Genomic DNA, 25,748 nt, shown 5'->3' with positions numbered 1-25,748 from the left:
AAGTTTTGTCGAACAATGGGGTACGATTGTTCAGGGAGGCAGTCAGATGTTCCATACTGCGAATTTCCCTTACCCTAGAGAGAAGGTCCATTCGAGAGGGGGGGCTTGCCTCTTACAGAATTGTGCTATCAGGCACCTCGCAGCTGTGAGTATGTGCAAGCTCAGTTTTATGGTCGCCTTGGCCATGGGGTGCGGAGAAACATTCAGCAGGTGAAATAATGGGGAGAGTGAGATATCCACCGCTACGACCTCCCGAAGGAGAGTCTTTACCTCCTGCCAAAAAGGCTGCACTAATGGGCACGTCCAGAAGATATGTTGAAGAGCAAGTACTGGCGTATCTGGAAATAGTCTGTGCAACAAGGCTGGGGTATGATACCACTGCATCAGCAGTTTGTACTGGTTCTCCTTATGTGTAGCACACAAGGAGGTCTTAGCCGCCCTATGCCATATCAATGTGCCAACAGTCTTGAAGAAATAGAAACTTGTTCTGTAGAATTAGTTTGGCTAATGCGAGGAGAACATTACCTACCTGATTGCATTGTAACAACTAGCTGGTGAAGGAGGGATACTGCTGTGAGGTACTGCAGCACATCCTCACGTCCCATAGGCAGTGGAGAGCCAGGAAGCCCTTGTACCCCAGGGGAAGTCACAGCAACATGATGAAATGCGTGGGGTTCATGTGTTCCCCCTCGCCCCTTATACTTCATCTTTTCAGGTTGCACCACTTCTTGATACATATTAGGTGCTGGATTCCAAGCCTTTGTGTGGGCTACAGCTTTGATACTGGATATCTCACTGTGTACTAGTGTTTTTTTGGCATCAGTAACTATTATTGTGCTTTTGGGCTTTTACTATCATTTACTTTTTGGATGGGCTTGAGGAGGCACTCAAGCTAATAAAACTGAAGGGTTGCTGGGGCAGTTCTCATAGTCCTTCGGTGCTACAGATTCATAGGCTGTTACACTGTTTCACGCTGCTGCTCTACTCCCTCAGCACTTCCCTCTCCTTTTGTCTGATGTAATCTCACTGCATAAGAGGAAGTTTCCACGCATAGTGAGAGGAGGAAATACTTCTGCACGGTGTAACAGCCTTTGAATTTTCAGGACCCCAGGGAGCCCTTTTGGCTCATTACCATAATTTGAAAAGTTGATTTTGGAAGGAGGCCATGGATAACAAATATGAGAAGATTACCACAGTCATTGCCTGGATCTATGAGTTAATGTCCCTAGTTTATCATACTTGATTTTGATGGTAGTTTTCTTTTAAAGCTTGAGATGGGGGGATAAAAATATTTTTTTTAAAAGCGCTTTATGAGATATGTTTTTATAACATAATTATCAAAATTTGTTATTATACTGTTATTATACTGTATGCAACAGAACATGATTAGTGTTTCAATACATCTCGATTTCTGAGAATTATCATTTGCACATAGTAATTACATGTTATTTTCCATTTCTCCCTCTTTGTAGCACCACTATTATACACCTCCGCTGTCATTTGGAACATCTTTTGTTCATAATCAGATGCACAAAATAAACTGTAAGAATCGAAATGTTTTCTTTTTTCCGTACAGCTGCACACTTACAATCCTATCATAACGTATACACCAATCAATTCATGCAAAAGCACTTGTACATATAAAAAACAACCCTGGAAAGCTCATCATAGGTCCACATCTAATTATGAAAAATCCTGTAACACAGAGTGAACTATAAGTTGACCTCTGTTTTTTGCTGCCATTTTTTGGCGCATTCTCGAGCAGGGAGGCTTCTTAGTAAATTCAATTTCAATTTCAATGGACACCTCAGGCTTTCTCAACTTGGCCACATCAATACATGGACATAACGGGGCGAAGCCAAACCAAGTCAATCCTTACATATCCCTTTCAAACTTGTACTTGTTCTGCACCACCCACTGTAGATCTATGGTCAGTGGTCTGGGTCCCTTAATCCTGTGCCCAAGAGATGCGCCAGCTGAATTTTGGGTCCCCTAATTCTGTCTTCTCAGATTCTTCATCCACGCAGCACTTGAGCACTTTGCAGATGATAGAGGAAGGGGCAGGCCCAATGCCTCTATTCATCCCAGTTATCAAGTGATGAAACAGATGACTGCCGGCATGTAAGAAAAGTGTAACGGTGTCATTTCCTCCTGTAATATGTAAAATATAGTTCTTACCTTTAAATGACAGAAATAAAAAAAAGTTTTAGTTTTTTTACCTACAGGCATTATATTTGGGGCAGCGGCTGCTGGCTATATAATAGGGAGCTGGCAGACTATACACTAGAGGGGGCTGGCAGGCTATATACTGGGGTAGGCTGGCAGGCTATATACTACAGGGGTTCTGGCTGGCTATATACTACAGGGGGCTGGCAGGCTATATACTACAGGGGGCTGGCTGGCTATATACTACAGGGGGTTGGCAGACTATATACTAGGGAGCTGGCAGGCTATGCACTGGAGGGGACTGGCAGGCTATATATTGGGGTGGGCTGGCAGGCTATATACTAGGGGGGGCTGGCAGGCTATATACTACAGGGGCTGGCAGGCTATGAACTACAGGGGGCTGGCAAGCTATACACTATAGGGGACTGGCAGGCTATATACTACAGGGGGCTGGCAGGTTATATACTACAGAAGGCTGGCAGACTATATACTACAGGGGGCTGGCAGGCTATATACTATAGGGGATGGCAGGTTATATACTACAGGGGGCTGGCAGGCTATATACTACAGGGTGCTTGCTGGCTATATCCTGGGGAGGCTCTGACCAATGCATTTCCCAACCTTGGCTTATTCTCGAGTATTTACGGTACTTGAAAATATAACCAAAAATACACTGTATCTTGCAAAAAAACAAGCCCTCAACCAGCAAAATAGATGAAAAAATAAAAAAATTGTGGCTTACAGGACTTGACATAATAAAATGTGAAAAAGTTGCTGCAACCGGAAGGCCAAAAGGGATAAGAACCCTGTGATGTTGTCTCCTAGTATTTATAAAAGTTTGGAGATGGAGATAAGTGAAAAACATTAAATGAGTTCAGACTATCCTTGGTTTTTAATTTTTCTTCTCTTTATAACAAAGATGTTTTTTCCCTCATTATCTTCATATGTCATGAACTCACTCTCCTTGTTATGTTCATCTACCTCTATACATATTTATGCTTTGCCTCACTGATCCCCAAAGGTCATTATTCTACGACATCTTTTAATCATATGGTCTTAATTTCTAGGGATTGACTGAAAGTCATTACTTTACCTGTGTTTCCTTCTGGCTATGTTTGACTTTTCATTGTCCGCTGATACAGCCAGATTCATGCTATGAGCACATGATTTGTTATCATAGGTTTACATTATACACTTTGTTTATTAAGATCCATCTGAGCCCCATTCTTCCTGGCAATGACAGAGGAAGTCATAGGCTCCCCATGGGACAAGCTTTAATGTCTCATCAAAAACCCCAGAATAGAGCTGATGTCATGGGGGCAGCAATGAAACGAAATAATCCACTACACTATAGATGTGCCGTGACTAAACACAAAATGAACTACAAAATTAATTGTGTTTTATTCTATTTTAATTGTACGGTTTAATAGCACAAGAGTTGACATCCTTACTGCAGACAAAAAAATTAAAAACTTTTCTAAACTTCCCAGTAGATAAACTCCTTAAACACAGGAGCTCAGTTTCAGTCTCCATAAGCCATAGGAACCATTAGGATGTTTAACCCCTTTGCTGCTGAAGCCACTTTTCACCTTCCTGACACGGCCATTTTTACAAATTGGCCTTGAGTCAGTGGTTTTAGCTTTGGAACGCTTTAATATATCCAGGAGATTTTGAGACACATTGGGGCAAATTTACTTACCTGGTCTTGTCGCGATCCCCGATTCGGACGGTCCGACAATGATGAAGTCCCGCGCAATTCATGAAGAATTAAAAATTTTACAAATTTTTAAAAATTTTTAAAAATTTGTGATTTTTGGAGTTCTAAACTTTCTACTTTTCCAACACAGTCATAACACCAAAATAAACGGATTACTAACATTTACCAAATGATGGTTTTTATGCATCCTCTTATTTTTGTAGAATGTTATGAGGTTTAGAACTTTAGGTTAATAGCAAAACTTCATAAAATACACCATTTTAGAAAACTGCACCCCTCAACACAGGTAAAACAAGTTTTATTAAATTTGTTGACCCTTTAATTGTTTTACAGGGGTTAAAACATTTTTTTTGGCTAAATGAAGGTTTTTTTCCAAAAATACCAAAACTCTCCACAAACTTTGATACCCAATTTATCCTGAGTATACCAATACTCCATATGTGATAGTAAGCTGCTGTATGGACACACGTCGGTTTACACCCTATGGCAGTATGGGTTAAGACACTAAATGCACTGAATGCATCTACCAAAAAAATCTCACCTGATAAAATACTGGATGTGGCAAAGGGGTGTGCCCTCTATAGCTCACCTTAGGCAGCAGATTGTTTAGGTTCACCCCTGGGCACATGGCAGGGCATTGTAGGGAAGCTGCGCCATTCACAACAGATTTACATTGTTACTTTTTAAAGGCTATACAAACTTTATTTTTTTGCCAATTTGGACATATTTGGCTTATTTTCAGCGAGATAGCACTTTACTTCATTTTAGTGGGTCTCTAGCTTATCGATGATATTTTGTTAAAAGGGTTTTCCCACAAAGACAAGATTCTTAAATGTACTCAAGGTAACAAAATATACATCCACTAATTTACAAAAAAACAGCATTTCACAGGTATAATTCTAACCTGTCTCTATCGTCCTGGTGTTTGTAATTTTGTTTGCCCCTGAATCCGATCATAAATTTGCTTATGAATAGGTTTGTCTGAACAATGCAGTGCTCTCTGACTCCTGCTCCTCCCCCCTGCATTGTAAGACCGGCTCAGACACAGGCACTTCCTGCCAGCAAGAAGTAGTGTGCAGAGGCTTACTCTACTAGGCAAGATAATTTTTACAGCAGAGCTGACAATTATGTGTTATAGGTGAGTTAGCAGAGCTGAGAGGGTCATTGTGTTTTATATGGACCTCATCATCTCTCCTCTCTGATCTATCTCATCTCTCTTTTTCTATGTGTCAGACACTAGTAAAATGTTCAGAATGAAATGAAAGTGACAAATCCTGTACCTTGATAACTAAGCACATTCAGTGCACAGCATCTCATGGCAAAGAGGAATCATGAAGTGTCTGCTGTTCACTGTACCATAAAAATAATATGTTATCTATTGATCAATACATTTATGGGGATACCTCATTTATATAGTCTTTTATATATTGTTAGGTAAGTTTATGAGGTATGTTTTTACGGCGTTCACCAAGCAGGTCCAATAATGTTTTGAAACTAAATATGTGGAATTTTTTGTTTTTTTTTGTACTGTATTACATGTGTATAGGGAATGGTTGTGTTTAGGGCACTTTTGCTTTATTTAATTAATTATTTTTATTAAAAAAAACTTCATTTATCTAACTCTACTACCAACGTCACCTCCACACACTATCATTGTGCCACTCTGTGGCTTACCAGGTTGCCGCCACCTCCACACTGTCATTGTGCCACTCTGTGGCTTACCAGGTTGCCGCCACATCCACACTCTATCATTGTGCCACTCTGTGGCCTTCCATGTTGCTGCCACCTGTGGGCTACTGCTGCTGCTTTTGCTGTCGCCACCTACATGCTCTATCATTGTGACACTCTGTGGCTTTTCATGTAGCTGCCACCTGTGGGCTCCTGTTGCTGCTTCTGCCACCTCTGCCACTCCATTGTGCCACTCTGTGGACTCCTGCTGCTGACGCAACATCCACACTCTATCATTGTGCCACTCTGTGGCTTAACTGGTTGCCGCCACCTCCACACTCTATCATTTTGCCACTCTGTGGCTTTCCATGTTGCTGCCACCTGTGGGTGCCCGCTGCTGCTTCTGCTGCCGCCACCTCCACACTCTATCATTGTGCCACTCTGTGGGCTCCTACTGCTGCTGCCGACGACACCTCCACACTCTATCATTGTGCCAACTCTGTGGCTTACCAGGTTGCCGCCACCTCCACACTGTCATTGTGCCACTCTGTGGTTTACCAGGTTGCTGCCAAATCCACACTCTATCATTGTGCCACTCTGTGGCTTTCCATGTAGCTGCCACCTGTGGGCTCCTGCTGCTGCTTCTGCTGCTGCCACCTACACACTCCACTGTGCCACTCTGTGGGCTCTTGCTGCTGGCGATACATCAACACTCTATCTTTGTGCAAGTCTGTGGCTTACCTGGTTGACGCCACCTCCACACTCTATCATTGTGCCACTCTGTGGCTTTCCATGTTGCTGCCACCTGTGTGCTCCCGCTGCTGCTTCTGCTGCCGCCACCTCCACACTCTATCTTTGTGCCACTCTGTGGGCTCCTACTACTGCTGCTGCCGACGACACCTCCACATTCTATCATTGTGCCACTCTGTGACCTACCAGGTTGCTGCCACCTCTACGCTCTGTCATTGTGCCATTCTGTGGCTTTCCATGTTTCCACCACCTACATAATTTGTCATTGTGCCACTCTGCGGCCTACTCATGCTGCTTCCAACTGACCGCTGTCTCCCTGGAACACCCTGTGATTTCCATAATGCTGTTTTCACCCTCCATCACTCTATGACATTGCCACTGTGTTTAGTTTTTCCCTTCATTTCATCTGTTGAAAAGGAATGAAAAGCTTCAGGATTGATAACCAAAAGCAGGAGTGGATACAGAACACAGAGGACATGCAAGTATCCCATTTTCTGCTCATCTCTGGATCATATCACCCTATTGAGTCCTTTATATATCCACTTGTACGCTTTACATGTTGTGCTTGAAAAAGGCTGTTGCATGGAATAAAGACCACGGTTTTAGTTTTTTGGTTACCAATTTTGATTGTACTGCTTGATCTTTTCTTTCTGTACCTATATATATGCTATTTATCTATTATATTATATTAGGTTAACAACATGATACATCATCCCCATGGTTTTAACAAAAATGTACATTTTTGTCTTGATTTTCTTGTGGTTACCATATACAACAACAGTTGTAGTGACAGACATACATGAACTTCAAAACTCCAACAAAACAGGTTCATTTCATCAAATTGTGCTTTTATGAGCTCTTGACATAGTGATTTAGTAGCAGAATATTGGCAATGGAAATATTGACATTCTGTAAACATACAGCTGTCATATTGCAGGTTCTATGATAAATTATGTTCTGAATACAAATAGAACGCAAAACAGATCTGGGCCACATTTTCAATAATGAAAAATTCAACAAAACTAACAATATTCCAAACAATATGCAGCTGCCGGATTGTATATGTGGCAGAGATGTATAAAATTATCATGTTAACAACTCGTGTAATTTTACTTTATAGTCATGTTTAATCTGCATTAAAATAAAGCTCCATATTTTACTGATGTTGGCCATAGAGTCGGGACAAAAAACATGCAGACATATTGTAATACATTTCATCTACAGTTTCTTTTCTTAGTCCAGAGAGGGAAAACTAATATCACCTGAAACCCATCAAAATGCTACATGGCTTCATTCAACAAATCTTAATGTGGGTTATGTCTCTGCATGAGGATGAATTAATTAGTCCCAATTCTAATTCAGGTCTGCAGTGAGATATATAACAAGGTTATAATCACCCATTCCAATTTAGTGTCAGAACAAACATCAGTAAAACCTTCAACCATGGATCCTCCATTAAAAACCTACATTGCAAATTCTGGATTTGATGGCAACTTGTCAGAAGCTGATGGAAACATCTTAACTTTAAGTTGCCAGAGAAGATTCTCTAAGCAACTTAAAGAGAAGCTGTCAGGCAAATTAACCCCCCAAAACTTAATATATTTTCATAAACTGCCATTAGAAAGCATTGCCCCTACCCTTAAATTGTCCCTTTACATACCTGCAAATGATCCGTGATGGGTCAAATGAGTCATTATCATATTCAGCAGTCCAGCTTATTCATAAGTGGGAGGCTCAGCTACATCCCCCCAGTGCTAGACTAAAGGCCTGTATAATGATGTGACACTCCTGGTGCTGGCTCCACTATGTGGTTCCTGGTGCTGGCGCCCCCTGCAGCCTGTGTGTATGAGATACTTCTATACACATGACTGACAGCCTGTATAATGATGTGACACTCCTGGTGCTGGTTGCTCTATGTGGTTCCTGGTACTGGTGCCCCGTGCAGCCTGTGTGTATGAGATACTCCTATACACATGACTGGCAGCCTGTATAATGATATAACACTCCTGGTTCTGGCTCCTCTATGTACCTTCTGGTGCTGAGCCCCTGCAGCCTGTGTGTATGAGATACTCCTACACATATGACTGACAGCCTTTATAATGATGTGACACTCGTGGTGCTTGCTCCTCTATGTGCTTTCTGGTTCTTGCACCCCCTGTAGCGTGTGTGTGTATGAGATACTCCTATATACATGGCTGGCAGCCTGTATAATGATGTGACACTCCTGATGCTGGATGCCTCTATGTGCCTCCTGGTGCTGCCTACTGTATGTGCTTCTGGCAACCATGCCCTCTGCAGCCTCTGTGTGTATAAGATACACATGGCTGCATCCTGTAGCGGTTGTAACAGCCTGACATGCTGTTACTCCTATACACTACTTGTGTAGCTAATGAATGTGTCTCTCACATGCAGCAGATAAAGCACAGACACTAGCAATGCTTTACTATACATTACAGACAGATATGAGCAGTAGGAGAGGGGTAACATCACTTTCTTTCTCCATATGCCCAGGCTCCTTAGCATAATAAAAATTATATGATTTTAGAATAATTAATGTATGTATTGGCTAGATAAAGACTTGCATGGAATTCTTTTTAACTGCTCCAACAGGTAGTGGTGACAGCACTAGTGACAGAGACCTGATGACAGGTGTCCTTTAAAGGCCTGGCCTATGTGGGCCTCAAGAGGGTTTCCATTTTTTTTTTACAAATTGATGATCTATCTAGAGGATACATCAATATCAGAGGGGTCTAATGCTCAGACCCCCTACAATCAGAATTTGTACTCATATAGACAATTAAACTGTCCATCTCTGCATAGCAGCTAACTAATGGAACAGCATCTGAGCTTTTTATTGAAATAAATAGAGCTGCAGTTAGACTAACAGCTTAGTTCAGTATGAGTGTCGGACCCTCACTTTTCGATAATGATGAATTGTGCTTTTTATGGGTCACCATTATGAAAAATGTGGGAAATCCCTTGAAGGATCATTTTTATTTTTTCATCTTTGTCTTCTAAGACAACAATTATATTTTCTTGTCAGCATAGTGATTTGGATTGTTCAATATGTTGTTCCATAATGTTAATTATAACATATAAAAAATTAATATGGTAAACTCTTAGCCGACTGGGGTAAGAAAACAAAGAGAACAAATACTTAACTCACATTGGCTCCCGGTTTCCAATCAGAAATTCTGGGGGTCATGGAACATCACTTCTGTTATCCAGGGGACTTTACTTCCTGTGTTTTTATCGGTTGTGCGAAGATCACTAATTGAATAAAGCAGATCCCATGATATCCCATAACTTCGTTTTGATAGAGAGCCTGAAACCAGGAGTACTGGAGGGAATCAGGAATAAGTATGTACTCCTTTATTTCAAACCTTGGCCCCCTGTAATCTTGATATATTCATGGAATACCTCTTTAAATGAAATCTGCCACATGGATGTAGTACTTCTAAACCAAGCACAATTACATGCGGGTATGTGCCTCCTGAAACAGGACCTGTTGTTATTTCGCTTCTAACAGCTTATTTTTGAAAAAATATATATTTTAAAATTATGTAAATGAGCCTCAGTGGGTCCTGTCTATGTCACAGGAACATCCTTTAAATCTAAGGGGAATACTAAATAATGAAACAATTCAATTACTTATTTATAAAATAATAATAATTTTGCACCAAACCAACTTTATTTGTAAAACACTTATTATATTGTTATATTCTGTCTGTTATCTGTTTAGAACTTGTTTTTTGCAGGGTGTTTTGAATTATTAATTGTGCTTTTAGACTGGGTTGTTAGAGCGCAGCAATTCTGTATTTTTTTATTTAGGATTTTTGGCCTTTATATAAGGAGGGGAATTAAAATTTTTGTAGTTTAATATGAAACTAAACATATTGGGGCAGATTTACTTACCCGGTCCATTCGCGATCCAGCGGCGCGTTCTGTGTGGAGGATTCGGGTCTTCCGGCGATTCACTAAGGTAGTTCCCCCGATGTCCACCAGGTGTGGCTGCTGCACTGAATTCCGTCGGAGTTCACTGAAGTTCACCAAGCCAGGCCGGGTGCAGGTAAGCGCGTGTCGAACGCGCCCCCTTTTTTTAAAAAAAAATACGGTGATTTCTGCGAATCCGATGGGTTTTCAGGCGGCCACGCCCCCCGATTTTCGCCGCGAGCATGCTGGCGCCGATGCGCCACAATCCTATCGCGTTCCCCAAAGTCCCGGGGCAATTCAGGGAAAATCGCCGCAGATCGGTAAAATTCGGGTAACGCGACGGAAAAACGCGATTCAGGCGCTTAGTAAATGACCCCCTTTATGTCTCACTATGTGAGATACCTCCATTGTATCTATAAAATAGTGAAATACTTGTGTATTGCAGATTTTTGTATCCGCAGTTTTCCAGCCTTTGGCTGAGCCCCATGGGCATCTGTACCGACATCAGCAGCCATGGCATCATGCTACGAGTACAGCACAGTAGACCTATGGGGGGGCTATAGCGGTGGTACATAGTGGGTTAGTTATTTTGATATTGCTGGTGTCCAACATACTGCAATTTACAATAGCAACACTTTTATGGAGATTTATAGACAGTTACATGACTTAGGCGTTGTGCCGAGTGTCCATTATTGCGGATTTCAAATTTTTCAATATAGAATATTTCCGGTGATGCCTGTAGCAGATGCCTGTACATCAGATATGTACCATACTACAAGCTCATATGAACAAATATTGCTGTAATGTAAGACCATACACCAACACAACATTAAAAAAACAAGACACTAATCCGCCCATTGAGAAAGACAATTTTCATTGCTGAGAAATGCCAGCCATTGGTTTATTTATCCCCCTAATGATGCAACTGTTGTATTAGCAAGTGCTACTGGACATAATAGGCTGGCTGCATTTCTTAGGCAGGCCTGCAATTGATGGGCCTGAGATACACAATTGAATATGTTCTTCTCATTAAGGAGGATTTAGAAATCCCTTCTTGCAGTATATATTAACATGGGTTGGTAATTTACTCAGCGCTTTCATTTATGAAATACAGCTCCGCAGTAATCAGTAAAGCAGGACATTAGCTTTGATAATAAAATCCTCTGAGTTTATTCAGTCCCTCTCCCATCATATTCACGGCATAAAGAAGAGCTGTGCATAAAATAATAATGACAGAAGTTCAAAGCTCCAGTACGGATGCTTCTGGCATGGAGAAGGTTGTTAATGTTGTTCTACTTAATGCATTCACCAGGGTTTTTTCCTAGTTTAACAGACTATTTTTTGACAACAGAAACCAAAGTTAATATTACATCGAGTTATGTGATAGTTTTGATTCAAAATAGAAATTCTTTGCAAAAGTTAGACAGATGTTGAAAAATTTTTTTTTTTTAAATACATGAAAATGCCCAGATGGGAATACCCCTTTAAGAAGTGTCAGCACCACATTTGTGTCGCATGACCCTTTTGTGACATGGTTGCATCATGTCATCATTTCTAAACTGAAGGGCCCTCCAGTGCTCAGTCGGAACGTGCACCAAATTTAACATGCGAAGTCGGACAGAAGTATGTCACATGCCCCATGTTAAAGGTGCACCAGAAATCCTGAATCTGGCGCCCTCTGCACTATACACAGGCAAACTGCACAACTGCACTGTAGTTGAGTAATAACTCCAAGGATTTATAAAAATGTGGTGTTATCATTTTATATAATATAAGATACATGGCACAAATGAAGGTAGATGCTAGATTTAAAAAAAACACACAGTAAATCAGCAGCCCAGACGATCTACCAGTTGCAGTTGTAATGGCAGCGATCAATGGATCGCAACTTTGAAGATTTGAGGAAGAAATCGACGCTGACACCAGCGCTCCAGCTCCCAAAAGGATCTGAAGAAGTCCACCTCCGAAACACGTCATCCCAATGAATAAAATAAGTTTTAGGGTACACTCACACAGCGGTATGCCCGCCGTGCGGGCATACCGCCGTGTGCTGGAGAGGAGGAGGAGGCGGCCCCTCCTCCCTCCATAGAGAATTGTGGTGTGCGGGCCAGATCGGTGCCACACATGTGTGGCACCGCATCTGCGCCGTGCCGCTATTGTCGTCTATGGGGACGTACATGCGGCCGCAAATTTGCGGCCGCATGTACGTCCCCCGCAGACGGCCATGTGAATAAGCCCTTAAGCAATAAATCAATCGCATGGACCACTTACATACCACACTACCTTTTCTGGGTGCTGTGTCCGGTCAAATCTTCCTGGCGTCTTCTGGGAAGAAATCAGCCATGTTTATAAACCACAGACAACCCCTTTATTCCAATTGCTATTAAGACCCAAATAAAAATCTTAAAAAAGAAGACTACAAAATTGTACAATAATTCCACTTTTTATTTGAGGTCAAGTAACATGTCGGCAATGACTGCAATTCTAATAACCCTGTAGAAACATGTTATGACTAAATTCTGTGATATTAAGGGTAACATGTAAGGAGAAATCAAATATTCAAACAGAACCCCCATACAAAACAGGTTCAACATATCAAATATCACTTTAATATACTCTTGACATTCCACAATATTGACTTAATATAGTTGTTAAGCTTCACGGGAAGCATGATGAATTGCTTTCTGCTGAAGATTTTGATTGAAACCATACTTTTAAAGGCAAAATAAGTTATAACATCTTTTATATTATGTATTGTAAAATTTTACATCATATGAAGAGTGCACCAAAATCTCCTCTAGTGGGCCTCAAAAATATGGCATTGAGCCTCAATGTCATATTTACATCTATATTTAGACTGAAATGTGCCATAGCTTTATTAGGAATTGTACATTTTTTATGTAGATACACATACAATGGAAAATTTTGAATGGGATGGACACATAGATTTGTTATTAAGTTGAATTTGTATGTAAGTCGAAAATGTATATTTTATTATTGCAGTTCCAGACCAAATTTTTTTTTGCCCCAGTGACAATTGGAGGTTCAAAATCTTTTTCTGTAATGGTACCAAGGATTATCAATAAACCTTGATTACAGACACCTTAGAGCTGATCATTGCAGTCTGGGACTAAAGTAAAGCATTCAGAGAGCTTCACCAGAGGTCACAGGGACAGAGGGGTCCGTCTGTAACTAGGGGTCATATGTAAGTCGGGTGTTCTTAAGTAGGGGACCGCCTGTATATATATAAATATATACATGATAGGACACAAGAGTTTCCCATATATAAACATGATAGGATACAAGAGCTTCCATATATCTATTGTAGGGCACAAGAGCTTCCTATTTATATGTGATGGAACACAAGAGCTTCCCATATATGCATGATAAGACACAAGAGCTTCCCATATATACATGATAAGACACAAGAGCTTCCCATATATACATGATAGGGCATAAGAGCTTCCCATATATACATGATAAGACACAAGAGCTTCCCATATATACATGATAGGGCATAAGAGCTTCCCATATATACATGATAGGACACAAGAGCTTCCCATATATACATGATAAGGCACAAGAGCTTCCCATATATACATGATAGGACACAAGCGCTTCCCATTTGTACTTGATGGGACACAACAACTTCCCATATATATGTGATCAGACACAAAATCTCCCCATATGAGATAGCTTCTAATATACATTCACCGGCCACTTTATTAGGTACACCTGTCCAACTGCTCGTTAACACTTAATTTCTAATCAGCCAATCACATGGCGGCAACTCAGTGCATTTATTCATGTAGACATGGTCAAGACAATCTCCTGCAGTTCAAACCGCGCATCAGTATGGGGAAAAAAGGTGATTTGAGTGCCTTTGAACGTGGCATGGTTGTTGGTGCCAGAAGGGCTGGTCTGAGTATTTCAGAAACTGCTGATCTACTGGGATTTTCACGCACAACCATCTCTAGGGTTTACAGAGAATGGTCCGAAAAAGAAAAAACATCCAGTGAGCGGCAGTTCTGTGGGCAGAAATGCCTTGTTGATGCCAGAGGTCAGAGGAGAATGGGCAGACTGGTTTGAGCTGATAGAAAGGCAACAGTGACTCAAATCGCCACCCGTTACAACCAAGGTAGGCAGAAGAGCATCTCTGAACGCACAGTACGTCGAACTTTGAGGCAGATGGGCTACAGCAGCAGAAGACCACACCAGGTGGCACTCCTTTCAGCTAAAAACAGGAAACTGAGGCTACAATTTGCACAAGCTCATCAAAATTGGACAGTAGAAAATTGGAAAAACGTTGCCTGGTCTGATGAGTCTCGATTTCTGCTGCGACATTCGGATGGTAGGGTCAGAATTTGGCGTCAACAACATGAAAGCATGGATCCATCCTGCCTTGTATCAACGGTTCAGGCTGGTGGTGGTGGTGTCATGGTGTGGGGAATATTTTCTTGGCACTCTTTGGGCCCCTTGGTACCAATTGAGCATTGTTGCAACGCCACAGCATACCTGAGTATTGTTGCTGACCATGTCCATCCCTTTATGACCACAATGTACCCAACATCTGATGGCTACTTTCAGCAGGATAATGCGCCATGTCATAAAGCTGGAATCATCTCAGACTGGTTTCTTGAACATGACAATGAGTTCATTGTACTCAAATGGCCTCCACAGTCACCAGATCTCAATCCAATAGAGCATCTTTGGGATGTGGTGGAATGGGAGATTCGCATCATGGATGTGCAGCCGACAAATCTGCGGCAACTGTGTGATGCCATCATGTCAATATGGACCAAAATCTCTGAGGAATGCTTCCAGCACCTTGTTGAATCTATGCCACGAAGAATTGAGGCAGTTCTGAAGGCAAAAGGGGGTCCAAGCCGTTACTAGCATGGTGTATCTAATAAAGTGGCCGGTGAGTGTATGTTTTCATTGGTGACCCCTGTGAAAGATTTGTTTGACCCCCAAAGGGGTCATTACACACAGGTTGAGAACCATTGACCTAGAGTAAAGAACACTAAGAAATCCAGACAAACAATACTGGACTTCTTGTGTATTAATATCTGCTTGACCATTTTATCTTTACATTAATTTGGAAATCTTATGATAAATACAATAAAATAATAGTGTGGTCATGAGAATAGGGCACACTATTTGCCGTGACAAAATGACAAACATTACGAGCTGATAAAGCTATCTTCCTTTTCATGTATTTAATGCATCGATAAAAGCTTTCCAAAACAATTTGAAGGACAATAAAAATATTAGCATGGTGTACCTAATAAAGTGGCCGGTGAGTGTATATGTGATAAGACAAGAGTTTCCCATTTGTATGTGATGGGACACAAAAGCTCCCCATATGGGATAGCTTCTAATATATATATATGTGATAGGACAAGAATTTCTCATTTGTGTGTGATAGGACAAGAGTTTCTCATTTGTATGTGATGGGATACAAGAGCTTCCCCTGTTTGGGTTCGTACTGCTTCAATTTGGCTGATCAACAGCTTTCCATAGTAATTAGCTGATATCTGCTGTGAGATGCCAGACAGCGAAGGAAGATCTAACAAACTATCATTAATTCAGGTTTTAAATTGAAATAATAATAACTCAGGCATTTTGTTAATAATTTGTCAAACACATTGCAATATTCTCATTTGGCATCATAAACTTCTCCTTTGAAAGCCATTGGGATTCAATTTGCATATTCATAACACTAGGTGCTTCTAATCCCTGCGCTTGCTTCAAGTTCACTTGCAATACAAATCCCTTTCCTGCAAAACATCTCCTCAGTCCAATCAACACAGTTAATTGGCATCTAACCATCTTTATATAGAAACATTTTAGCTTCGTTAGAATTTTTTAATTCCCATGTCAACAGAGCAACACCATGACAGAACAGTAGCTCAACATACTTATCAGTGTCTGCTAATTCAATTTGTGAAACAGAAAACTCTACAATAAAGTTCCATGGACTGTGACCCAGTGATAGATCGGACCACCGGAATATCAGGGGGTTTTATTTTATGGTAGGTCGAAACTCTGACATGTAGTAAAAGAAGCCCAAAGGTCCATAAAGAGACCTTATTACCAATTGTAATAAGATTGGAACAATCACTCCACACTAAGGGCAATATAAAATACTATTTTTAGATTTTATACATTGCACATTTCAACTTTAATCCTACAATATAAATTCATTTTTTCACAGTCCTGCTGCTACTAAGCATACTGAAAAAGTTATGATTATACAGATCTCCAGGGCCAATACTTAACACGGTCTATAGCTTTCTATAGACAAAACTGATGACAGATTCCCTTTAACCCTTTGCCAAAAACATGCAAAGGTGTAGTTACGTCTGGTGATGACAACAGGAGCTGGTAAATAACAGGCAGAGACAAGTCCTAATCAACCACCTGATAATGCATTGTATACCAATGAATTTTTGAAAAGGCCAAAACCATCACTATGGGGGTCATTTACTAAGGGCTCAGCGGCCGCATTTTCGTTGGGTATCCCAAATTGTTCTGTTTTGCTGTTTTGCGCACGCGATCGGATGCAACAGAAATCTGGGGGCGTGGCCGTTTGAAAACCCGACGGATTAGGAATTTAAAAATCGAATTGTGTCGCAAAATCTATCACTCACATGTACCGGGGATAGGTTCGTGAACTCCGGCGAATCTCGGCGGGCCTCGGCGCAGCAGCGACAACTGGTGGACATCGGGCACACGGCCTTAGTGAATCGCCGGAAGACCCGAATCCTCGTCTGAGAACGCGCCGCTGGATCGCGACAGGACCGGGTAAGTAAATGACCCCCTATGTGATAACCCATAGTGAGTCTGAGAAAAAAATATAACAGAGTAACAAAAATATTAAAAAAATAAAAAAGATAAAGCACAGTAACAAAAATAAAAACATTTTTTTAATTTAAAAATGTTTCTATTTTGTAAAAGTGAAAAAAACATACACGTTTGGTATTGCCACAACCCCAGTGACCCCCAAAATTAAAAACAAAATGTCACTTACCTGTACGATGAACACTATAAAAAACTAAACAAAAAGCCAAGTAATAATAAGGAATAATAAGGAAAATTTCTTTTTACTTTTCACCACTAGTAAAAGTAAAAATTTTTTTTTAAGAAGTGTAAATATAAACTCCTTATCCCACTGAACATAAGCCAGAATATGGGCACGTTGGTCGAAAGAAAAAAAAGTTATGAACACAAAATCAAATCATGTCTTAACAAATTAGTTTTATTGTCCAAATGTCATACAACATAAAAAACCATTAATATTTTGTATAATAAAACAGATTTATAGTTTTCTGTCCATACTCTCATTATAGGGTTAATATACCGTATATACTCAAGTATAAGTCGACCCGAGTATAAGCCGAGACCCCTAATTTTACCACCAAAAACTGGGAAAAACTACTGACTCGAGTATAAGCCGAGGGTGGGAATACAGCAAGCCCCTAGTAGTATACAGCAAACCCCTAGTAGTATACAGCAGCCCCTAGTAGTATACAGCAGCCTGCCCCCACGGCCCTTAAAAAAAATAAACTTAAATACTCACCCTCCGATGTCAGCGCGTCCCCTCTTCTTTTTTCTCCGCGGCTCCTCTTCTTTCTTCTTTCTTCCGGCATGGACGCGGCCATATTTTCTTCTAGCGGGCGCATACTATGACGCGGCCGCTGCTGACGTCATAGTATGCGCGGCCACGAAGAAAACATGGCCGCGTCCATGACAGAAAAAAGAAGAGAGAAGAGGAGCCGCGGAGAAGAAAGAAGACGGTATGCGCTGACATCGGGGACATCGGTAAGCCGCGCCGACATCGGGGAGCCGCGCTGACATCGGAGGGTGAGTATTTAAGTTTATTTTTTTTAAGTGGGTAATGTTTTTTTGTAATAGACTTGTGTATAAGCCGAGGGGACGTTTTTCAGCACATTTTTTGTGCTGAAAAACTCGGCTTATATATTTGGTCATTAAGGTAAAAAATTGCCTCACATTAATGGGATTAGGACACAACTTGGTGACAACCAAATCTCCTATAAAGGACCAGTATTTGCTGCATATACAGGAAGACAGCGAATACTGTAATAGATCTGTATACCAGCCATTCAATCCCCATTCTCTAATAAGCTCTATAATAATAACAGGCACGGCTCAGTAATAGAAAATGTGCCTAATGGTAAATTGACAGCAAGACAGTTTTCCATAGATTCACTCATCTCTACAACTTCCTAATGTCCTAGACTTTGTGGCTAATATAAAACAGACATCCATGAATCACATTAACTGATCATAAATCTCCTTCTGCGGAAATTTCAACCTGCACAACAAAAAAATGTAATTTTTAATCCAAATATGACTTCTTTGCAAGGTCATGTGTCCGTTCTGCACTTCGTTGTGCAGTTCTTTCCACTTGTCATTAAAGTGTCATTAGTGAAGCAAATCTTTGTGGAATATTACTAATACTGGGCTCTTATTTGTATATGGGTGTTATTTCCAATCAGGGTAACGAAAATGAAATAGAAAAAATGTTGGATGTCAAAATCATGCACTTAGTTGCCTCTAACAAAGACACTTATCCCCTATCTACATGTTATGGAACTAGTGACAGATAGCTGGAGGTGTACATGGGAATCAAGCGCGAATATGTGTGACTGGCATATCTTTCACTTCTATGTAGTTGTGTGGGATCACTAATAATAATTCTTTATTTATATAGCGCACACAGATTATGCAGCGCTGCACAGAACTTGCCAAATCAGTCCCTGTCCCCATGGGGCTCACAATCTAATCAACCTACCAGTATGTTTTGGAGTGTGGGAGGAAACCGGAGGAAACCCACACAAACACGGAGATAACATACAAACTCTTTGCATATGTTGACTTTGAACCTCACCCAATTAAGGTAAATAAGGCACTAGTCATTCATACAGATTGTCACTATGTTTACAGTCTCCTGTTCTTCTGATCATTGGGGGGGGGGGGGGAGTCTAAGTGGTTGATCCCCCAGTGACATGATGTTATAAGAGTCTTTATTGGGACAACCCAACCCTTCATCAACAGGCTTATTTAGTTACCTGGATATATCTTTTTGTAATTTTTTGTGAAGGGGACAGTAATGTGTCATGCAATGAGAAAAAATAATTAAAGGGTGTTCCCATTTCGGCAAATTAATGATATTGTTTTATGATGACAAATTATACAATTTTCCAACGTACTTTCTGTTTCAATTCCACAGCTCTGATTATTAATGAGGTGAACACCTTTGTGACACCTGTGTGACCATGGTCAAATTTCTGTCCACCGGAAGTCAACATAGAAGCTATCTATAGAACGACAGCAAGCAGAGTTCCTGAAAACCTTGAGGAAGTGACACAGAAAGTATATTGAAAAATTGGACAACATTTCATTATTCAAACAATAACATTTGTTTGCTGAAATGGGAATACCCCTTTAAATTAAGTACCGTATTTTCAGATTATAAGGCGCACCATCAATAAATGCCTGTTAAAACGTCTAGGTTCATATGTAAGGTCCACCGGATTATAAGGATGAATGACCAGCAGGTGGCAGACCTGTGCACAGCTCAAGGCAGTTGTTGTCTGTAAGTATGGTTTATAAGGTACACTGGACTATAAGGCGCACCTTTAATTTCTGAGAAAATCAAAGGATTTTTTGTGTGCCTTATAGTCCTAAAATACAGTATATTTTATTCTTACTTACCTCAACATTTGTTAGGGCCCCATAAACATTCAATTTTGAACATGAAGTTTTGTAGAGAGGTTGCCATAGACATTTATATTAAAGGGGTCGGCCCATGAAAACAACTTATTCGCTATTCACAGAATAAGAGGTACATTGTAGAATGGGGGGAAGTGGGCCACTGGGAACCCCACCAACCACAAGAAAAGGTGTCCCTAGTACCTGATTTATATGGAGCAGTGCTCACAGAGATCAGAAGAGGATTGATAATGATCTAGAGATTTATTATTTGGATCGAGATTTGGAGCAGAGAAAGAATTCTTCCCAAAAAGAGGGGGAAGTTAACCTTCAAAATGAACCTTTCCGAATATGACACCTTTCTGAATATTGAGAAGTATTCTTTTTGCTTTAAAGGGGTTATCCGGGTTTAAAAAATTTTTTATGGCCGGGCTGGGGAGGGCTAGTTAAACATAATAAACATGGACTTGCCTCCTCCGGTGCTGCCGATGTCCCGCGCCGCGGTCACTTCCCTGTGCGCGGTCACACGGAAGCCGCGCACAGGGAGCTTCCGGTCCGCGATGTGGACGGCTCCTCCCATCCGTCCCTATCTCTCAGCGTTGTAAGCGCTGGGAGATGGTGCGCATGGGAGCATCCGGCCGGCCGGAAGCTCCCTGTGCGCCCTTGTACTGAAACCGGCGCACGGAGAAGACGGGCTGCGGCGCAGGACATCGGCAGCACCGGAGGAGGTAAGTACATGTTTATTGTGTTTAAATAGCCCTCCCCAGCCCGGACATAAGAAATTTTTTAAACCCGGATAACCCTTTTAATGACCTGTCCAAAATATTTCCATAAGCCATAAAAGACTTCACTTGAGTAAAGCTGTATTATGATGACATTCGCGCAGGTTTAACTCCTTCTCGACACACAGCATATGTCAGCATAAAAGAATGGCATTGTGTGGCGGGGCTTCTAGTGCTTTCATAGGGCGCTCTCACGGGAACAAAATCACTAGAACAAACATTTTTCAAGCTCACAGCATACCACAAGAATCTGTCAGTTCAGACACATCAGTGTTATCTTTACTCATGTATGTCAGAAGCTCAGTAGACCTGTCTCTTGTTTTTACAGTAAGACATAGCTGGAAACCTGGCCTACATCCCCACATATCAATAAGGTCATGGAAATCAGCAATTTCATTATTAAGAGCAAATTGCTTTACATAACTCTGAAATCTAGATCAGGGGAATCGATAGGATTTCTCTGACGCATTTAGGTCTTCACTTTAAAGCGACACGCTGTATAAAAGACTTTCTAACGAATTTCCCCTTTTCCAGGGGTGGACAAAAGCAATGGAGAGACCTTCTACAAAAACATTTGGGCACTGTGATAGCAGTGTAACTTACATTAACAACATTTATCATATGGAAAAAAATGTAATTGTAAAAAAAAGTTTTTGCCTTCATTGAAATCTCCTGAATTTCCTCAGACATCTAGGGTTGTCAAATGTTTAAACATTCCTGGTGGGAATTGAATAAGTTTATGAAAACTTGCTTGGTAGTTTTGGGTGTCCAGAGTGGGCCTGATCACCCTTAAAGCCCATATGCAGCTTAACAGGCAAATGGACTACTTGTCAACTTGGGTCCTTTAACCCCTTAACGCTCTGCGCCGTAGCTCTACGGCGCAGAGGTATAAGGAGTGTATGAAGAGGTCTCACGGGCTGAGTCCTCTTCATACAAAGGTGGGGGTTTTTGCATATTGCAGAAAACCCCCACCGCTAATAACCGCGGTCGGTGCTTGCACCGATCGCGGCTATTAACCCCTCCGTTGCTGCCGGCAAAGTCGCCGGCGGCATTTAAAAGAAAGCGGGCGCCGCCATCTTTGTTACGATCACCGCGCCCCCAAACGTCATCGGGAGGCGGCGATCGGTTGCCATGGTAGCCTCGGGTCTTCGTTTGATCCGAGGATACATGGCTTCTGCATATCCATTACAATGAGCCTGTGACTCATTGTAATGTATAGTGTGCAAAAATGACATATATTGCAATACAGAAATATTGCAGTACATGGTAGGAGCGATCTGACCATCTAGGGTTAATGTACCCTAGATGGTCTAAAAAATTGTGAAAAAAAAAAAGAAAAAAAAAAGTTTAAAAAATAAAAAAAAATGATAAAATATTAAAAGTTCAATTCACCCCCATTTCCCTAGAACGGATAAAAAACATAATAAACAGTAAAAATCGCCGCGACCCAAAATGCCCGATCTATCAAAATATAAAAGCGGTTACGGCCAGCGGTGACCTCCGAGGCGGGAAATGGCGCCCAAATGTCCGAAATGCGACTTTTACACCTTTTTACATCACATAAAAAATGAAATAAAAAATGATCAAAATGTCGCACAGACCTCAAAATGGTAGCAATGAAAACGTCGCCTCATTTCGCAAAAAATGACACCTCACACATCTCCGTGCACCAAAGTATGAAAAAGTTATTAGCGTCAGAAGATGGCAAAATTTTATTTTTTTTTGTACACAATAAAACCTATATAAATTTGGTATCACCGCGATCGCACCGAACCAAAAAATAAAACTGAGGTGTTATTTTGAGTGCACAGTCAAATTCGAAAAAAACTGAGCCCACAAGAACATGACGCACGTGCTGTTTTTTTTTCAGTTTTTCCACATTTGGAATTTTTTTTCAGCTTCGCAGTACACGGCATGTTAAAATAAATAACATTTTGTTACGCACAAAATAAGCCCTCACACAGGTCTGTACACATAAAAATGAAAAAGTTATGGATTTTTGAAGTTGCAGAGCGAGAAATGAGCGGAAAAACCCTGCATCCTTAAGGGGTTAAAACTGAGGCTAGTAATTGCCCATCGATAATAAACATATCCTTTGGCTTTCATTTGCATGGATACTCTCATCCATATTTTTGCCATTAGGCCAGATTCAATTTTATGGCAATGTCTCTTGGAGAGAATGGGGGTCCGCGGAGCGCATTTCCGTCTTGTGCCGGATCACGTCAAGTATTGACACGCAATCGGATTTTGGCGCATTGGCGCCGGTTTGCATGCGACAGAAATCGGGGGGCGGGCCGTCGGACAACCCAACGGATTCGAACAACACGCAAGATTTAACATTTAGAATTGTGTCACAAGACAAGCACTTACAAGCACCGGGAAGGAGAAGGTGAACTCCAGTGGACCTTGGTGCGGAAGCGACGGATGCAGAAACTTGGGCGCACGATCTTCATGAATTGCACTGGACTTCATCCTCGTCGGATTGTTCGAATCGGGGAACGCGACAGGACCAAGTAAGTAAATTTGACCCAACATCTCCATATAATGGAGTCCAGTAATAAAAAAAAACATGTTTTTATTTGGAATGCAAAGAAAAGAAATTACTTGGTATCCCTCTATATAACCGCAGCAACGTATGGATAATCCATAGAAGTCTCATGTACTTCCACAGAAGCCCTGTTATGGATAACAAAATCAGAAGTTCCCCTGGTCACAACTTCTGATTGTATGCACTGGCATCAGGACCCACTGAACCTAGAGATTTAGAAGAACATCAAGGTGCACAAGCATCAGTAGAGTAACCAGAATAGGTGAGTACTTTTTTTTTAGAATATTTTGGTTTGGGGTCAATAATAATATTTATTGCCTGTTCTAAGGGTCTCACATATTATCTTTTTACCTGATCTTGGGTCTCCATTGTTTTTTTTTTTTGGTCTACATCAGCATTTGTTCTTGTTTTCTGTAGTGTATTATTAGTTTTTGTCTGATTTTATGTTTGGTGTGAGGTCGGCGTTAATATTAATTGTCTAGCTTGGAATCACTATTGTTTATTGCTTGGTTTTATTGTCTACAGTAGCTTAAAGTCTGCTCACCTCTCCCAGATACATGCTTATGTGTCTCACCAAGTTAATAGTTTAAGCTCTGCAATTTTGGTTGTTGCTTTTTGATCAGAAGTGTTGTTTTATTATTAATTATCTGGTTTGGGTCTAAATTTTTCATTGTTTGGTCTGGGGTCTGTATTTTTATTAATCATCTGATTTAGATCAATATTTTTTATTGTTTGTTTTGGGGTCTCTCACAAACTCCTCACACCAAAGTCCAAACACGGAGTGCACCTACTCTATGAAGTCCCAGAATTTAGCCCTTAAGCTCTGTCCACTTCCACAAAATGGCATCCTAACGCTAAGTTAACTCTACACAATCTCGGCACCAGTTCAAACTGCCACCACCCACGAGTTACTTACGCAAAGAAGGCAACAGGCACCTCAACCACTGCACAGAAATGATTCACACAGAACATGCAATCACTACATACACTATGTTAATGACCTGGTAACCTAATCCCTTCGGAAACTTAGATCCTTAAAGGCTACAAGCAGAGGCTTATTACAGTTAAGACTTTAATATACATAAAAATACAGTAAACTGAAAAACTAAATTGTCAGATAAAAATTAAAAAAAAAGTTAAAAACAATGCACAAACAATACTTATCAACAGTTAGGGAAAACAGAAACAAAAAACTCTTGCTATTAAAGTGGGCAGAAGTTCCTTGGCCCGAGGACAAGGCATGGAGAGCAATCCAGTCTTCTAATGTATAGAGTCCCCAAACTGAACAAGGCCATGTGACCGCTTCACTAATTTAAAGCCAGAAGTTTTTTGACCCCCACCTCTGGCTGTGATATCACTGTGAGGGGGCGGTCTGCAATTCCCCCTCCCATCAGAGGGGTACTCTTTGTTTCTGGGGTTTTATTAAAACTCCATGACTTTTGATTGGAAAAACTGTGCCATTGCTCTCAATCATGCCATACCAATTGTTCTGCAATTGGCTAGGTTTCCCTGCAGTTAGGCTTCCGATACTCGGTCCAGGGGTGCATTTAGATCATATAATTCTCCTGTGTAACTGGGGAACCATAATTATGAATTACGTCCCTGTTATGGACAGCTATGATACCACACAGTCTTTTATCCTGTGTCTTCCAAGCTGGCCCAAGGTGGCCATTTTCCTACTTAGTGAAGAGCATGTTTCTCTGATTAAAAAGAGACTCCATGGGGTTCGGAGATTCACTGCCCTCTCTGCCATTTGCTCTAGCCAAATGTTGCCTCATGACTCATAAAAGGACATTATGAAACAACACAAAAGAAAAGAAAACTGTACAGTAGTAATATTATCACATTATTCATTCATTGTTTTGGGGTGTATATTATTTATCTTCTAACTGCAGTATTCTGTATCCTGGGTTAGGGCTAGCTGCACTGTGTAGCTGTTATTCCAGGGTTTGTATCTCTTGCTCTATTGTGGTATTATCATTGTGCTTTAAGATTGCTAGTGCAAGTATTGTCCCTTAAAGGTGCATAGTGTGATAATGTTGCCCTTGTTACAAAAAGGTTGTGCCCCTCATCTACACTTATGATTTTTAAGATTGACTACATGTTCATGAAGCTGCATGTCTATAGAGACAACCAGATACTGGAGATACTGGATGACTTACTCAGGTACACAAATGAATTTATATAATCTTCATCTAGTCTAATAACCTTTTGCAAATAAATTAGACTTAAATTCATATTTAATAAAGGATAAATAGGTCTCGATGGAGAATCAGCAGGAGTAGCAATTATTATGAGTGCAACACATTTTCTCGGCTGATATCCAGACATGAGTGCAGAATGCTGAATAGCACTTCAGCTGTTATAATCATAGAAATGGGCACAGGGGGTTAGACTTGGTGAGAATTTGAGATAAATCTTAATTGCTTGTATTTGACAGCAAGAT

Source organism: Engystomops pustulosus, chromosome 1 (genome assembly GCF_040894005.1).
Source record: "Engystomops pustulosus chromosome 1, aEngPut4.maternal, whole genome shotgun sequence".
In the NCBI taxonomy this organism is placed as follows: Eukaryota; Metazoa; Chordata; class Amphibia; order Anura; family Leptodactylidae; genus Engystomops; species Engystomops pustulosus.
The sequence above is the reverse complement of the archived record's forward strand: the minus strand, read 5'-3'. Positions refer to the sequence as shown.